Source organism: Geotrypetes seraphini, chromosome 2, assembly GCF_902459505.1.
Source record: "Geotrypetes seraphini chromosome 2, aGeoSer1.1, whole genome shotgun sequence".
Classification (NCBI taxonomy): Eukaryota; Metazoa; Chordata; class Amphibia; order Gymnophiona; family Dermophiidae; genus Geotrypetes; species Geotrypetes seraphini.
The window spans coordinates 346,474,647-346,489,197 of NC_047085.1; the positions used below are offsets into that span (position 1 = coordinate 346,474,647).

General features: G+C 44.4%; 1 protein-coding gene across 11 annotated transcripts in view; it reads right to left on the reverse strand.

Moving 5' to 3' along the window:
• Nucleotides 1–14,551, reverse strand: part of ARPP21 (cAMP regulated phosphoprotein 21) — a 643,283-nt gene that overhangs the window by 466,668 nt on the left and 162,064 nt on the right. For all 11 annotated transcript variants that reach the window (XM_033930334.1, XM_033930335.1, XM_033930337.1 and 8 more), the window contains one exon: nt 12,447–12,574. The gene's annotated coding sequence lies outside the window, so the exon portion shown is untranslated. The remainder of the gene's footprint in view (nt 1–12,446; nt 12,575–14,551) is intronic.

A 14,551-nucleotide genomic window follows, 5' to 3' on the forward strand; every position in this document is an offset into this window, starting at 1 on the left:
TCATCACAGGATTAACTAAGAAGAGCAGTAAGCCCCTATGCAGGAGAGCTGACCAGGTTGGCTCTACTGAGTATGATAGCGCTGACCTCCCTTGCACCGAGATTGTTGAGACAGTGACTGCCAGGGAGAGTTCAGGCCAGCTGTAAGTTACTCTTCCAAGCTTGCCGTTAGATCTCATAAGACTTCAGGAGCCAGGAAACTACATCTCCCAGAAAGGCAGAGAACCAACAGGAAGCTGTCATAAGACTAGGCACAGCTGCAGAGGGAGCTTTCTCCCTTCCCCCTCTTCAGAACAGGGAGGGGTGGCTTGGAGCCAGTTAAAACGAGGCAGCTGAGAACTGGAAGGGGAGAGGAGAAGAGAGGCTGGGAACATGAACCTGAGAGGCAGCACAACACAGCTCCCCAGCTGAATGCTGAAGAGCTGGAACGAGACTGTGAGATGGTGGACATTTCAGAGGTGTCTGATTCCACCATTGAGAGGCAGCTGGAAAGCTGGGAACCCATGGACATTGGTGTGCCAATTATTCCTAGTGGGAGACTGGAAGCAATGGACACTGCTTACCTGTTTTCTGAAAGTTTTGGGACTAAGTTTGCTATGTGTTCAGAATTGCTTAAACTTTCCAGAGCTATGCTCTGCAGAATGCTTTCACATAGTTTGTTGCTTTGAACTGCCTAAACATTTGCAAACTACGAGCATTTCTGCTTTCTCTCCTTTCCACACAGCTGGAGGCTAATTATCTATAGATAAGCTACTGCAGGGAACGTCAGCCATGGGAAGCTCCGTTGGTATGAGTTTCCTAGCTTCTGGCAGTCTGTGTAAGAGTTCCAACTTTGACAGTTTACTTTTTGGCTTTGAAAAGTTTTATTTTTCATGCAACAAGAATCTTGTGTACTTTTCCCTACTGCTCCTTCATAGGAAGAGAGCATGGCTAAATCTATCTGTACCATTTAAGGCTGGTGAAGAGGACTGAATTGAAAAGACTAAAGTCCAGCCACAATTCTGGTTTGTGTTTTTTCTTTCTATTTTTGAAATAAGAATTGGACTATTGTTTTTTAAGCCAGTGTGGCCAGGTTGGCCCAGCATTTTATGTTTTGGTTCTTGAACAAATGTATTGGAACGTATTGCAGCTTACTGATAACACCAGAGCAACAGAAATAAAAGTATAACTATTTTGGACATTTCTGGGTGTGTGTGATTTTCCTTGCCTGTCTTGACTGGGGTCATTTACCTGACATTTTCACCCTAGGCCGGTGCCTAGGGAGCTTGAATGATTCCCTAGTTGGAGGGAACGCACTGGGAGCAGTATAAGTCGCTGTGAACCAGGCTTGCTGCGCTTATCAGGAGCTTGGGTTGCGACAGGGCATCAATGCCTCCTTTTCCCTACTGGCCATGCCTCTCCCTATGCAACTTAGCATCCTTCTAGCTTTCACCATCACCTTTTCAACCTGTTTGGCCACCTTAAGATCATCACATACAATCACACCCAAGTCCTGCACTTCTGTCATGCACATAAGTTCTTCACCTCCTAACCTTTACCGTTCCTTTGGGTTTTTGCAGCCCACTACCCCTGAATGGAGCGGGCTCCACAATGAGCCTGCAACCAGACTGGCATCCATGCTAAGTTTTAGCCACTCAGAAATCCAAAGAAGCCAGCCCTGGCCAGCAGCTCAAATTGCTGCTATCTGGCTCTGTCCAGGAGTGCGACCTCTAAAGGGGAAAAAACTCAGTGGCGATCATCAAGAGAGGAGGGACTCCCATCATGAGCGCATGGTTGCTCTGGCCTAGGGGATCGCCTCCAAGGAGGCTGCCTGAGACCCCCAGAACCTGTAAATAAACCCAGGCCGAGATTGCCGGAGAATCCATGAGAATTCTAATCTGTTGATGAAGGTTCTGTCTACTCGCCCTGAGCCCTTCTGGAGACACAGAGAAGCCCTAGAAAATCCAGAGACTGGGAGGACACCCTGCGTCTCTTTCTGAACTTGCCCACACCTGCAGCAGAGACACCACCACGCCTTCGTACACCCAACGAGATGGAGCCCGGAGCAACCGCTGTTCCAGGAAGGATGGATGTGAACCTTCTGTTGCCGGAAAGCCACTTAAACTATAATCACTTTGATGAAAGTGCAGGAGTCGTCACGAGGCCAAGGGGCAGAGCTGCAAACTGGAAATGCTGTTGCAGAACATGGAAACAGAGAAACCTGCGATGCTCTGGGCAGAATGAAATATGGAGGTAAACTTCTGGGAGAGTCAAGGACACTAGAAACTCTCCTGGAGACAGCAGCTAGCATAGTGTACTCCAAAAAAGGGGAATTAACAAGAAGTGGGTGACCGAGTGTAGAACCAGAATATGTCTCCAAATCTCCAAGCCCTTCTGGCACAATTCGCCTAAGCCCCCATTCGTGGACTGGAACAGGTTCAATCATCCAGAAGAATAAGAAGCGCTGCAGAATATCGCAGATCACAATTGTTCAGAATATTGTTTCTTTTTATACTTTAATAAAATACGTTCAATATAAAATCATAATTGCGGCTTGTGCAGATGGGATCAGATGGTTTGCGCATCCAGGGGAGGGGGGTGGGTGGGAGGGAGAGGGATATTAAATTAGGATTTGCTTATTAATTACATGTATGTATGTATTGCATGGTTTATTTGGATACATTGGAATCAGGGTGGGTGGGAGGGGGTGAAAATAGTTTCTCATGTATTTATGGATGGATCTAGTGCTGTTTTTCAAATTACTTGTATGCATTCATTTGTGCACTGTTTTTAGACTGAAAAATTAATAAAGATTAAAAACAAACAAACCCAAAACAAACCCGTACTGATATCTTGATTAAAAAATGTTACGATACTCTTTGGAAATTACATACATTAAAACCTTCTTTTGATTTCTCATCCTTCAGATTGTTGGTGCAATCTTTGATACTGAGCACAGTGGACTACTGTAACATCATTTATTTAGGATCATTCAAAAAAACTATCAGGAGATTGAGACTCATTCAAAATACTGGAGTATGTTTGATATTTGGGTTGAAAAAAATCGGATCACGTTACTCCATACTACAGGAAATTACACAGGCTGCCAGTGGAGGCCAGAATCATTTTCAAACTTGCATGTTTGTGCTACAAAACACTGGCAGGCCTTGCTCCCATTTATTCTCTACAAACCTTCGACCCACATGGAGAATTTCTCTATTCTCTTTTCCTACACTAAAAGGATGCACTGTAAAAAAAATTTCTGGACAAAACTTTAGCTTACCAGGCTAGTGTCTAGAGCAAAACCTTAAGTGCCCTATTTATAAACTCATTGTCTTATCAAACGTTCAGGAAATCTGTGAAATCTTATTTGTATGACAAATTCGTTTGAGAAACCTCTTTGTGAATTCTTCCCCTTACCAAATGTTTAAGGAAACCTGTGAAATCTCTTTTGTAAGACAATTTTGGCTAAAGAAACCCAACCACATCGCTTAGAATTTTGAATAAGCAATTAATCAAATTTATAATAAACTTGAAATTTATAATTTATAATAATAAAACTTATAAAACTCCATTTGTTATTTCATCTGCGTCTGGCAGATTCTTTATTGTAAACCGCTCTGTTAAGGTATAGCGGGTTATAAATAAATATTATTATTATTAAGCCTTTTGTGCCTGAGACAAAACATTTGGCCACAAATGTGGCACAGCGAGGTTAGGGTATCACTCGGCAATGATAGAGAAGCACCCGAAGAGCTCCTTTTACTACCATTTTAATATTAATGACCTTGTACTACATTTGCATAGCAAAGTTGGAGACTGCTAGGAAGGTTGGAAAAGGCCGTTGTGTTATGTCCCTTCCGGATTCCATACGCTAGTTCAGTCTCAACCCGCAGTCTGGGTATTGCAGAAATCTATATCTTTTCTGATAACATGCTGCACTTCCGCTAGTGTTAGAATCAGTTTCAATTTCTGCAAGCAGTTCAAGCAGAAGTCTTTTGCTGTTGCTCTTCTGCTTCTTATTTTTTTGCTTAAAGTTCACTTAAATGTCTAGGTGGCTTCAGTGCCTTGAGATCCCTCCCCAGTGCTCCGCTGTTGGAGAAAAGGATGCAGTCCTGTGGTGCTGGACTGTGGCTTCACAGAGAAACTCTTGTGGTTCTGTGAAGCCAGCTTGATATGTGCTGCTGCCTTATAGTACCCGGGGTCCCTCCCTGTGGCGTTTGTTGGCTGGTGATCCTGTCACAGGTTTCTAGCTTAGACTGTGTGCGTCTGGACAGAATCCCAACCAGGTTTCAAAGTTTAGGCTGCCTTTCCCGCCCCCGATCCCATGGCAGAGGATCCATGGGGATGGAGGGTGTAGTTGGTCTCTGGCCAGCTGGCAGTTTGAAGATCATCAATTCCAGTGAATTTGGAACTATTTCTGAGGCAGAAAGTCCTTTTTCTCCACTGAGCTGCTTTAAAAAATGCTGACAGACAAAGGCACTACAGAAACCGTGAGTTCCTCCATTATTTCCTATGGGAACCTTGGGAGTGGTTTGTAACTTGCTTTAAACTCAGTCTTTCACAGTAAATGCCAATCTAGTCTTTGAGCAACAAAACCGGTTTGGTGCATACTGATCATATAAGGGAGAGCCTTGGCTAATCTTAGAGCCAATAGCTTAGCTAAGAGTTTTTAATTCTTTATTAATTTTCAAGACTTGCAAAAAGTGCAAACAAATATGAATACAGATACAACAATTAACAGCACTTATATTTGAACAAATATTAAAAACAAATTAACCTACCCCCTCCCTTACCCTCCCTCCTCATCAGGATGTGTATGGAAAATTAAATTTCAGGAATTAAGGATTTTACCAATTTAACATATGCTTCCAATGGATTCCATATTTCTTTAAACTTTTTATTATTTCCCAATTGTTCTGCATTCATTCTTTCATACCTGTAATAGAAACAGTGTTTCCCACCAAAAAGAAAGGTTTAACCTATCATAGTTTTTCCAGTTCCTAGTTATCATTTCCATAGCAACCCCCATCATAATCAGAAGTTTACTTCTATATGTGTCAATTGGATTCTTAGGTCTCAATAATGTTCCAAATAAAACCACATCGTAAGTCAATGGCATAGAGACACTAAGTACCATATTAATTTTCTCCCATATTGATTTCCAGAAATTGAATATCAAGGGACAAAAAAATAACAAGTGATCTAGTGTCCCTACATCAAGATGACAGAGCCACCATCTATTAGACTTTGAACTATCCAACTTTTTTAAACGAACTGGGGACCAAAAAATTCTATATAACAAAAAGAACCAAGTTTGTCTCATAGATGCTGACGCTGTACATCTCATTCTCCAAAACCAAATCCATGGCCATTGTGTAGCAGAAATTTGCTGCTTTGTTTCTATGCTCCAAATATCTTTTAAGCTTGTTTTTGGTTTTTTTGCCAGATAATCAGATATTAATTTGTACCACTTAGCAGCCTGATGTCCTTGAAAATCTGTCTGGAAGCATAGGCCCGGCAAGCTATACTAATTTTTTAAGTTGCGCCAATCAGGCCTTTCTTAATGGCCTGTTTCAACTGCATGAAACAAAAAAGCATTGACAGAACCTAATATTAGATTCTCAAAGAATATTCATGGACCGGATAAGAATAATAAATAGGTTGATAAAAAAATGAATAAATACATAAATATGAGACACCTCAGTACAGGCCTGGATGTATATCGAATGGCTTTTTGGCCCCGGACAGAAACTCATGGGTGACCAGCACCAGGTTTTCAACCTAATTAAGCTCTGCCTCGTACATCATATGGTCTCAATTACCACCAATAATTAATGTGCACAGATGGTCAGTGAGAAATTCTAAGAGGAAATAATAAAAGGATGAAAAAAGTGGCTCACAAAAGCCCCGCCCATGGGATACCTTAGTCAAAAACTGCAAAGTGCCTTCATAAAAGTGCAAAGTGCAAAAAAATATATATTAAAAAGTATGTGTATATATGTAAAATTAAGACAGAGCTCCATTTCGTAAACTTCCTCAGGAACTGAAACATCCAATTCAATGTTCTCCCCAGGGCCTTTTAGCCGGGCGCTCCGCCCAGCTAATTCAGATGACCACCCGGCGAATCCTGCTGCTGCCGCCGATGCTCCTTCCTGGGCTGACTCGCCGCCGAAAATTTTGTTTAACGGCTGCCTTTTTTTTTTTTTGCCAGCATACTTTTTACTTGCTTCGGGCCTTCCTTGTTGCCGGGTCCTGCCTATTTTCTGTTTCCACGAAGGCAGGACCCGGCAGCGAGGAAAGCCCGAAGCAAGTAAAAGCAGCAAGTTGTAAGCTTCCTTCTGGGGTTCTAACATGTGCTTCTTCTCTAACCGGGGCTTCTTCTCTTCCCCCCCCCCCCCCCCCCCGAAACCGGAAGTTACGTCCCGTGGGGGGGAGAGAAGAGAAGGGAAGCTAGCATGCACATGATAGAGCCCCGGAGGGAAGCTTACAACTTGCTGCGGGCCTTCCTCGCTGCCGGGTCCTGCCTTCGTGGAAACAGAAAGTAGGCAGGACCCGGCAACGAGGAAGGCCCAAAGCAAGTGCAGCAAGTTGTAAGCTTCCCTCCATCGCTGACCTATGGAAGATAGGTCAGCGATGGAGGGAAGCTTACAACTTGCCTAGCGACTCTGCCGACAGGTGTGTGAGCTGGGAGGGATGGGAAGAGAAATACTGCTGCTGCACCAAATAGGGGAGGGGAGGGGGAAAAGAAATATTCTGCTGCTGCACCCAATTTTTTGGGGGGAGGGGGAAGAGAAAAGCTGCTGCTGTACCCAATTGGGAAGGGGGGAGGGGAAGAGAAGTGCTGCTGCACCCAATTGGGGAGGGGAGAGGGGAAGAGAAGTGCTGCAGCAGCACCCAATTGGGGAGAGAGAGGGCATTGAGCTGGTGTTAGTTTTCCCGCATAGCGTGGGAGTTTGCATGTGCTAAAAATTATAGTGCACCTTAGTAAAAGAGGGGGTTAATTTTTCACACCACCAAATTTCCCCATCCCGCCCCACCCGGCTACTTTTTCATGCCACCTGGCTGGAAAAAATTTCTGGGGAGAACACAGCAATTAAATACTTGTCAGAAACATATCTTGGGAAGACCATCTTCAAAATCAACGAGGGCTCCAACCTCCGGCAAAATGACGCCAAACCATTTATATCCTTGAGACTTTGATATGCCAAATGATTGTTGCAAATGTAATAAATTTACCATTTTCCCATTTAGAATAATTATATCATCTAGAGTGCATATGCCTGCAACCAATATTTCAGTATGGGTTTTGAAAGTTAATGATTGGTCTAATGCAGTGGTCTCAAACTCGTGGCCCAGGGGCCATATGCAGCCCGCCAGGTACTATTTTGAGGCCCTCGGTATGTTTATCATAATCACAAAAGTAAAATAAAACAGTTTCTTGATCATATGTCTCTTTAGCTATAAATTACAATACTATTATTAAGACTTAGCCAAAAGGAAAGATTTATAAACTATAAAGAGTTTTACCTCATACAAAATTGTCATTTCTTTAATAAGACATTACCGGTAACTATTTTTCTGCTGCCCTCCAAGTACCTACAAATCCAAAATGTGGCCCTGCAAAGGGTATGAGTTTGAGACCACTGGTTTAATGTGATGCCTAGGATTTTTAGTTCGTTCCATTTATCAGAAGAGAAGATTCCGTGATTTTGTTGGATGGACTTGCAAGGAATATATTTGTTTTGTCAGAATTCAATTTAATTTGAAATCTTTAGCCAATTTTTCAATGAGATTGAATATAGATGTTACATAATCCTTTGTTTCTCATGAGAGTGTGATAAAAAAAAACAACAATTGTGATGTCGTCAGTGTAAATGTATGTTAGTCCACTTTTTGGTATATACTTCCTCACTAAAAACTTGATATGTGTGGTTTTTTAAGAAACTCTTGAGCCAGTTCAGAACCTGACCAGAAATTCCTATGGTGTCTAAGCATTCAAGCAAGATGTCATGATCAACCAAATCGAATGCACTGCTTAGATCGAATTGTAAGATCAGTGCATTCTTTCCTACAACTTAGTCCTCCTTGGAAATTAAACAACAACAAAAAAAAGACCCCCAAATTGAAGGAGAGCAGGAGGAATGCCCACTTCCTCCTGCCACTGGGGTCCCCATCCTACAACACCCCTGTCAGAAGAGGTGCCCATTCTCTCCTGCTACCGGTGATTGCCCCCACTCCCCAACCAGGAGGGATGTCCACTCCCTCCGGCCACCGGTGATTCCCACTCCCTAACAACCCTGGCAGGAGAGATGCCAACTCCATCCTGCCACAGGATTTCCCGTCCCCACTCCAAACCTTTCCAATGATGGTCGGCCAGAGGGATGCCTACTCCCTCTGGCCAGCAGTCCCGCCTCTTCAAAATGGCAATTCTTCCCCTTCTCAGTGCACCCTGCGATACACTGGAAAGGAGCCTAAGTCCCTGATTGCTCCAGGCGCTTAAGGCCCCTCCTATGGGGCATTAGCGCTTAGCGGCGTCTAATGCCTAAGTTGGCAGTTCTATGGGCAGAGCATAACTTAGGCACCGCTAAGCATGATTCTCCTAAAACTTAAGCACCTGAAATATAGGCCTTTAAAACCCTGGCCTACATTTCAGGCACCTAAATTTTTATATAGGCGCTGTTATCTGCGATTCTGTAAACGGTGGCTAAGTATGATTGACACTTGGCCAGCACCATTTTTCTAGACACCAGCTGATTTAGGCGCCATTTATAGAATCAGCCCAATAGTGTCCAGTTTCATGTTTTATATTGGAAAACATTTTTTAAGCAGTTGAAAAGGGAGAAAAGAAGGCTTGTGCAATCAAATGAAACCAAGATTCTTGCATATAAAGAGAGGATATCTAAATTGAGACCATTCTTAGGATAGAGGACAAGAGGCTTCAATGAACTGTATGTGTATTAAAGAGAGACTTATATAGAAATGGTAGGAGACAGTTTCCATTCTAGAAGAGATATCAAGAATTATTCTGAGATTATAAAACAGAAGGGTGAAACACAACGGAAGAAGCAGGTTCTTTATTCTGACAATGACAAAATATAAATTAGCCTGCCACCCAGGATAGTCTTATCTATCTATCTCTCTCCTAAAACTCTTCTTCCTTCATAGTAAGGATTGGTATTGATTCCTTCTCTTGTTTTAAGGAAATTGGCCACTTGACAAGAAGTGTTAGTTATTTTACCCCAACTTACGGAAATCTGTTTCTTCAGAAATTCACCTTGAAATGACTTACCTTATATTGCAACCAGAGTTAAAAGCATGGTTATTTTTCAAGCCCTCACATTATGCCAGTAAATAGAGGATAGAGTAACTTTAGTATTGCTGCTGTAGGATGATTCTATTATTCATAAGGGTGCTATCTTTTTATCTATTCTTGGTGATAGTCACTGAATCATTCTAGAGCCTGGGTGAGCATTTCTTTTATTGAAATTATTTTCATATTGATATGTCAGGGCTGAATTTCTGAGGCATCAGCCTGGAATGCAGTTCCACTTCTTTTTCAGACTCCAGATGAACAATGGTGTTCAGCTCCTGCCTCTCCGTTCTAAGCCAGCAGGGAAGAGGAGAGGAGGGGGTCAGCCTGGAGCAGAGCAAAGAACAGTCATTCTACTCCCTAAACCAGCTTTTCTCCTATGGCTCTTATCCTAGGCCAGTGATGGCTAATCTTTTTGAGCCCAAGTGCCCAAACTGCCGCACAAAACCAAAGAATTTCCTCAAAGTGCCAGCACGTCAATTAAACCTTAATAACAAGATTTTAGTATCTAAAAACTCTTTATAAAGTTGCCTGAACTATGTAACATCATTTTTAAAGGTTGGAATCTTTGTATTGTCAGAGAATCAATTTGATTCACAATCCTTTGGTTTTCATTTCAATTTATTGGCAATTTATAATGTTTTAATGATTTCATTCAATTTAATGAATTTAGGAAGAATTTGATTCTTTAGCCACTTGAGTGCCACCGCCGCCATCGGGAACAGGCCGGCGCCAAGTTCTCCCTGCTTTTCCCTGTGGGGCCGGCCAACTCTCGCCACTCGCGTCAATTCTGACGTCGGAGAGGACGTTCTGGGCCAGCCAATCGCTGCCTGGCTGGCCTAGAACGTCCTCTCCGACGTTAGAATTGACGACGGGTGGTGAGAGTTGGTCGGCCCCGCGGGGAAGAGAAGCAGGGAGAACTTGGCGCCGGCCTGTTCCCGATGGCGGCGGTGGCACTCAAGTGAATTACTTTATATATAGTCAATATAGGCACAGAGTTAAATTTTTTTACATTTTCTAATGGTGGTGTGCCTCGTGATTTTTTTCATGAAACAAGTGTGCCTTTGCCCAAAAAAGGTTGAAAAACACTGCTCTAGAGCACAGTTCTTCAACCGCCGGTCCGCGGACCGGTGCCGGTCCGCAAAAAAATCTTGCCGGTCCGCGAAGGACTCGGGTCCCCGCCGCAACGAAAAGTGCCGACGTCAGCTGACTTGCAACTTCCTGTTGCCGTCGCTGTGCCGGGATTTCTGCCTTCGCCGGGACTCCTGCAGCGTATGCTTCCTGCCTTGTCTTCGCACCTCCCGACCAGCAGCGGCAGCTCTGTATGCTTTTAACTTCGGTACAGAGCTGCCTCTAAGCAGTAGTTTAGCACGGTTTCATGAGGCAGCCTCGGGGCCTTTGCTAGGCCGGCCCGCTTCGATGATGCGATGTGGGCCGGCCTAGCAAAGGCCCCGAGGCTGCCTCATGAAACCGCGCTAAACTACTGCTTAGAGGCAGCTCTGTGCCGAAGTTAAAAGCATACAGAGCTGCCGCTTGCCTAAAGACTCTTGGGCTGCTGAAGGAGGGCAAAGAGCAGCTGTCCTGGAGGTTTCCCTTCCTCTCACCTTTGGAGGTCCCTTTTTTTTTTTTTCTTCAAACGGCAACGGGCCCCAGCATGACATCAAGTAAGTTTCACTGTTCCTTGCAAGCAGTTATGCTCGGCCAAAGCTTCCCCTCTGACATGAACCACCCTCAGGGGAAAGAAAGTGACCCGCAAAGGTGAGGGGAAGGGGGGCAGATGATGGAAGTTGGGGGGGGGGAAGAGAGAGAAGGGGCAGATGATGGAATGGAGGAGATGAGAGAGAGAAGGAGACAGATGATGGAAGTGAGAAGAAGGGAGAGAGAGCAGAAGGCAGATGGATGTCAGTTGAGAGGGGAGAGCAGATGTTGAATTGGAAGTGGGGAAAGAACACATACTGGATGGAAGGAGGAGCTAAATAAAGGGGGAAGAAAATAGTAAGATAATGGAGGGGTGAGGGAAAGGGGTGACAAGCTGTGGGTAGACACAGTGAAAAGAGAGAAATGGGACTAAATAGTAAAAAATAATTTAATTTAGATGGAGGCAGAAAATAGAGAAGGAAGACCAGAGAAGAAAAGGGAAGAGAGAGCAGAGAATGATATCAGATCTGAGTGGAGGAAATGAGAAGAGAGAGATGCTAAAAACCACAGGGGGGAGGGAAGGACAGAGATGCCAGACCATGAGGGGAACAGAAGGAAGATGATGGATGCCAGACCAAATTGGGGGGGGGGGCAGGAGGAGAGATGGCAGGGAAAGACAGACAGTGAATGGAAGGGGCAGATGCTGGACTGAAGAGACAGAGAAGGTTATCATGACGCTGTACGCCCTCACCTGGAGTACTGCGTCCAGCACTGGTCACCGTACATGAAGGAGGACATGGTACTACTACTCGAAAGGGTCCAGAGAAGAGCGACTAAGATGGTTAAGGTGTTGGAGGAGCTGCCATACAGCGAAAGATTAGAGAAATTTGGCTTGTTCAGTTTTCTTGATAGTAGAAGGGATATATGTGAAGGGGAGGGGAGACAGGGAGTTTGTTGATCCTTGCTCTGTATTATTTGTATTTATAAAATGACAATTGTATAAAATATTGTTTCTTTTTATACTTTAATAAAATATGTACAATATAAAATCATAACTATTTGAGGCTTGTGCGGATAGGATCAGATGGTTTGTGGGACCGGGCTCGCGGGGACGGGGCGGCGATGGTTTTTAAAAAAAAATTTCAGTGTTAGTAGTTTGCCGGTCCACGAAATAATTATTTTATTTCCGTCGGTCCACAGGTGTAAAAAGGTTGAAGAACACTGCTCTAGAGCACCTGGTTTTGGGCATTTCCACCAGCTGTGTGCAGTGAACTTTTATCCCTCTACATGAGGAACTATTCTCTGGGAATAATTTTTAGTCTTCTTCCTTTTGGATAGAGTGATTGTCATTCAAACAGTCATAGCTGCCAGTGTAGAAATTAGAAATAAATTTAAAGAAATGGGTCAAGTTATTTTGGTCTGTTTCCATTTTGTACTGTATATGAAGGTTTCAATCCCTTATACAAAGTTCTGAGTTTATTCAAGACCACATATATGAAATACCCCAAAATACTTACCAATTTCACCAATTAATAATTCAGAAACTCCAGTCAGTCTCAGGACTCCTACAGTCACTTTGGTTCTTGGGACACATTTTTTTTGCAAGCCGCGCACCAGTCCTCTTCCCTGTCTCTAACAGTCATAGCTGCCAGTGTAGAAATTAGAAATAAATTTAAAGAAATGGGTCAAGTTATTTTGGTCTGTTTCCATTTTGTACTGTATATGAAGGGTTCAATCCCTTATACAAAGTTCTGAGTTTATTCAAGACCACATATATGAAATACCCCAAAATACTCACCAATTTCACCAATTAATAATTCAGAAACTCCAGTCAGAGTCTCAGGACTCCTACAGTCACTTTGGTTCTTGGGACACATTTTTTTTGCAAGCCGCGCACCAGTCCTCTTCCCTGTCTCTACTCCAGGGGTGTGCAACCCGCGGCCCGACAAGGAGTTTTGTGCGGCCCAGCTTCTCTCTCCCTCCGGCGGTAGTTTTCTGGCCAGCTCCCTTCAGCAGTCGGCTGTGGGTGGCGTCGGCTCCTCGTGTGCGATTCATGACTGATTCGGTAGCCTTCTCTCTGACGTCGTGACGTCAGAGGGAACGCTTCTGACACAGCCACAGATCACGCGCGAAGAGCCGACGCCACCCATAGTTGACTGCAGAAGGGAGCCGGCCAGAAAACTACCCGCCGGAGGGAGAGAGAAGCTGGGCCGCACAAAACTTCTTGTCGGGCTGCGAGTTGGACACCCCTGGAGTAAGAACAGGGAAGATGATTGGAGCGCGGCTTTGATGCTGGTGGTGCGGATGCAAGATGACAGCCGGGCGCTCACCTAAATTAGCTGGGTGCAGCGCCCAGCTAAAACACGATAGGGAGAACACTGTAATGAATGGGAGTAAAGCTTGTGGGCTCAAATGAATGTGGGGATGTGAGCTGAGTAGAGCTACATCAGAATAACAGAAATTCATGTACATAAGAACATAAGAATTGCCGCTGCTGGGTCAGACCAGTGGTCCATCATGCCCAGCAGTCTGCTCACGCGGCTGCCTTCTGGTTCAAAGATCAGCATCCTAACCGAGACTAGCCCTACCAGCGCACGTTCTTGTTCAGCAGGAACTTGTCTAACTTTGTCTTGAATCCATGGAGGGTTTTTTCCCCTATAACAGCCTCCGAAAGAGTGTTCCAGCTTTCTACCACTCTCTGGGTGAAGAAGAACTTCCTTACATTTGTACAGAATCTATCCCCTTTCAACTTTAGAGAGTGCCGTCTCGTTCTCCCTACCTTGGAGAGGGTGAACAACCTGTCCTTATCTACTAAGTCTATCCCCTTCAGTACCTTGAATGTTTCGATCATGTCCCCTCTGTCTCCTCTATTGAGGGAGAAGAGGTCCAGTTTCTCTAATCTTTCGCTGTACGGCAGCTCCTCCAACCCCTTAACCATCTTAGTCGCTCTTCTCTGGACCCTTTTTAGTAGTACCGTGTCCTTCATGTACGGCGACCAGTGCTGGACGCAGTACTCCAGGTGAGGGTGCACCATGGCCCGGTACAGCGGCATGATGACCTTCTCTGATCTGTTTGTGATTCCTTCTTTATCATTCCTAGCATTCTGTTTGTCCTTTTTGCCGCCGCCACATGTTGCGTGGACGGCTTCATCGATCTGTCGATCAGAACTCCCAAGTCCCTTTCCTGGGAGGTCTCTCCAAGTACCGCCCTGGACATCCTGTATTCGTGCATGAGATTTTTATTACCGACATGCATCACTTTACACTTTTCCACGTTGAATCTCATCTGCCACGTCAATGCCTATTCCTCGAGGCTGATTATGTCATGTTGCAGATCTTCGCAATCCCCCTACGTCTTCACTACTCTAAATAACTTCGCATCGTCCACAAATTTAATCACTTCGCTCATCGTACCTATGTCCAGATCGTTTATAAAGATGTTAAAGAGCACAGGTCCAAGCACCGAGCCCTGCGGCACCCCACTGGTGACGCTCTTCCAGTGTGAGTATTGTCCATTTACACCCACTCTCTGTTTCCTATGCTCCAGGGTGACTGCATGTTTTTGAAGTATGTGTCTGTGGTGAGTGACGGACAAAGTGGGATCAGATGTGGGTATATAAATG